This window comes from Rattus rattus, chromosome X (assembly GCF_011064425.1).
Source record: "Rattus rattus isolate New Zealand chromosome X, Rrattus_CSIRO_v1, whole genome shotgun sequence".
Lineage (NCBI taxonomy): Eukaryota > Metazoa > Chordata > Mammalia > Rodentia > Muridae > Rattus > Rattus rattus.
In genome coordinates this window covers 108852499-108856490 of record NC_046172.1, presented here as the reverse complement: position 1 = coordinate 108856490, position 3992 = coordinate 108852499, and positions in this window count along the sequence as shown.

Below are 3992 nucleotides of genomic sequence, written 5' to 3'. Positions count from 1 at the left end.
AACAAACACTGGCTGGAATGAGCCTTCACCCCCAACTCCCCATGTAGCAGACAAGCAGCTCAGTGTCCATGGCTGCCTTATCTGGACTCACTGGAAGAGGATGCACCTAATCAGGCAGAGACTTGATGGGTTGGGGTTGGATGCCCAGGGGAAGCCCCACCTTCTCAGTGAAGAAGGGCAGAAGGGAGAGGAGGAGGGACTCAGTGAGGAAGGAAGATTGGGGCAGAGATTGGGATGGAAAGAGAATAAAAGAAACAAAAAGAGAAACAAAGAAAGAAACAAAGAAAATTTCATTTGCATTTAAATAGAAGCCCTTCGAACCTCTTACTACAAACTTTTCCCTCACAGCAAGTCAACCAGGTAGTGTTTGAAGCAGAGCTGACACAAAATGCTCTAGTGTGAGTTCCCTCAGAATAGATCCCAAGCTGCTCCACCTCCGGGGAGAACTAGGTTGTGGACTCATAGTCCCAAGCCACACACTGGTGGGCTATTATTCAGAGCAAGGCCTCCTGAGCTTCCTCTGATCTGACACTGTCAGGCTTTCCCATGTCACCTAGAGGGGGCCGAATGTCCCTCTGTGCACAGATTACCCTGATCTCTTTTTGTTGCTGGTTTTTTGAGATCAGTCTCATTCTGTAGCCCAGGCTGGCCTGAAACTCCTGATCCTCCCCCTCAGCCTTCTCAGTGCTGAGATTACAGACTTACGACACTGTGCCTACCTAATTCTTATGTTTGGATTGCAAAGTCTGCTCCTGTAGCCTGGGCCTAGGGAGAGCTGGTAAGGTTGGCCTGTGTCTCCCTGTGATGGGACACCTCCCTTCCACTGCCCAAAAAGGAGCTGGGATCCTGCATGCAGAGAGAGAGAGAGAGAGAGAGAGAGAGAGAGAGAGAGAGAGAGAGAGAGAGAGAGAGAGAGAGAGCGCAGTCCTGGCTGCTCTGGGCATTCGGAAGCCATCATTTGATCTGGAATTGGAGGGTCATCACTACCATTTGAGCTACAGCCAACTGTGGCTCCCCTCAGCCTCCAGGGCACTCTGGCTCCCTCAAGCCTGACAAATTACCCTCACTAATGGCAGGACTTCAAGGGCCCTCCAGGTCTCTCATGATAGCTAAGGTTGCACCCATGCACCTAAGCCAATTCAACTCACACTGACTGCCCCTATGGAGGTAGTAGAAGGGCCCTTGATGCCTGCCACTTGTGGGGCGCACTCCTGATTTCACAGCCCCTCTTGTCTCCTCCCTCCTTGGCTTTTGCACAGCACTCTATTGGCCTATGTGTCCTCTCCTGTGGATCTGTGGGAGCTCACACTGGCCTGTGCAGGTCACAGCTACCCACTCCCCTCTGGGTCTTCTAACACACAGGACTCTGGCTGGGGAGGAGCCGGTTCTGTGTAGCCATGACCTGGGGAACTTGGGGTGAGTCACAGGGGTTCCTGTCCATGAGTAAGAATGTGGAAATACTAGGGGCATCCCTTTGACACACTGTGACAGAAAAGGAATGGCCAGGTTATCCTTTGGGTGAAGGGAGACCTGTGGGCAGACAGAGGCCACACAAGTTGTGTGATCTAAGGAACTTTGGAGAACACAGTGAGGAGCCCAGAGGACAGCATCTGTAGGGGACTAAGGTTGGCTTGATGGTGTCTGCTTAGTGTACATGGAGCCCTGCGTGGGAGGCTGTCTCCTCATGTGCCTGCACTGGATCAGATGGAGAGGCTACTTCGTTCCTTACTGTCAAAGTTTGGATACCGGCGAGTATTACCTGTAACCATGGGCTCTGCATTACTCTATGTCATGGCTCCAGCTCTGAATGAGGTCTTCCTTCTCTCTAGTGGTGTGATATGTGTGTCTCTGACAGGCATAGGTAGCGGAGGGATTTGCTGCCATAGATGCTGCTCTTGTCTACCTCAGCCTTCTCCGTGGACTGCTGAGGGCTGTGATATGTCAAAGGTTCTCTGTGTGGCCCTGGAGAGTAGTGTTTGAAGTTTTGTGTTCCTTTAGGTAATAGGCAACTTCGACACGAAATGCAAACCAGTAATACTTTTTTTGTGTTGTGTTGTTGTTTTTCATTCTTGGCAGTGGGACAAAATCCATTCCCCTTTGTCCTCCACAGGGCCAAGGGATTCCTGTCAAAATTCAAACTAGCTGATGGCAGAGGAAGCTGGCGTGGCAGCACTCGGGAACAGACTTGGAGACCAGTGAGATGGCTCAGTGAGTGAAGCCCTTGTTACCAAACCTGCTGACTTGACTGTGATCCTCGGGGCTCACATGGTAGAACCAGAGAACCAATTCCCTCAGATTGTCCTGTATCCTCCACACATGTGCTCCGATGCTTGCGTCCTCCCATCCTCCACATACACCAGCTCCCACCCCATGAGCACAAGTGTACGTGCAGACACACACTCTGACAAAAAAATCCAGGTAAATATAATCCATTTTTGCTTTTTGAGACAGGGTCTCACCACGTAGACGCGGCTATCCTGGAACTCACTATGTACAGACCAAGCTGCCCATGAACTCACCGAGATTGGTGTACCTCTGTCTCTTGAGTGCTGGGATCAACAGTGTGCACCACAACTCCTGGCCTCGTAAATATACTTCCTTCAAGAAAAGTAAAAGAATGGCAGCAATGATTACATTGTCCTGGAGATTGAGACACAAATCTTGAGGACGGAGGATGAGGATGTGTTTGCGGACATTACAGGGGAGGCAGGGAAGCGTTAGGCAGATCATTATTCCGCTTGTGTGCCACTGCACACAATTGGGCCTCCTGTTGTTGCTGTTGGGGGACAGTGGTGTCAGGGCCTTGGGGTATTGAAGTCACTTCTAAGGTTCCTTGGCTGAGCGTGGTGTAGCAGATCCTTCAGAGTGGTCATCTTGGGCCATGAAGTGCCCTCTCATTGGCCAGAGTTAATCCTAAAAAATCAATTTCTGAGACTAGGGAGATGGCTCAGCAATTAAGAGCGCTCAGAAGGATCAGAGTTTGATTCCTAGAACCTACACCAGGTGGCTCAGAACTGCCTCTAACTCTTCTCCCAGGGGAGCTGACACCTCCCTTTGTCCTCCGTTGGCACCTACGCACACGTGCATACTCGTCCATGTACATGTGCATACACATACATAAAAATCATCAACAAACTCTAATGACAAGATAAGAAGAAAACAGTATGAACATATCCAGGTGTGGTGGTGCACACCTGGAATCCCAGCACTCGTCAGGGACAGGCAAAGAGGATGAGGAGTTCAAATCCAGTCTGATCTACATAGTGCATTTGAGGCCAATATGGGGCACATGAGATCCTGTCTGTAAAACCAAAACGAACAGCGAACAACATGGTATGTAGGTAAAAACTAATACAAGGTTCTGAGAGGCTAAAGTGAAATTCTTGATGTTTGCATATGTGAGAACTACGCACACAAACACCTCCACAGTATTTGCGGATCAGTGACTGGGATTATTGAGACAGTGAAATCAGGAGGTTTATTTATTTTACGTTATTATTCTCGTGGTACTGAGGCTAAGTTCAAGGCTTTGTGTAGCCTAGGCAAGCACTGTCCCAACTCTATCTATTCCCAGTCCCTCAGTTAAGATTTTGGCTAGAACTGAACCCTGTTCAGTGTTGTGTCCACACAATCTTAGCCAGAAGTTGCAAACTGTAAGGTAGAACAAGGAAGAGTGTATAGAGAAGCACTGTAGAGGAGCATAGAGCTAAGTATACGGGTGTCCTGCAATTTCCCATGCTCATCCCAGCGTTGGCACTCGGATCACCAGGCCTCACAGCGAACACACTACCCACTCATCCAGCTCGCTTCCATTAGTCTTGTTCTAATTGTAATTTGCTGAATGTGATGAACAGAGTCTGTTTTCTGAACTATTTTGGGAATACTAGGAATGCAAAGTAAGTCTTTTGTTGCTTTAAAGACTGTTTTCTTTGTTTTTTTTGAGTTCCGATCTCACTTTGTAACCCTGGCTGGCCTGAATTCACTTTGTACGC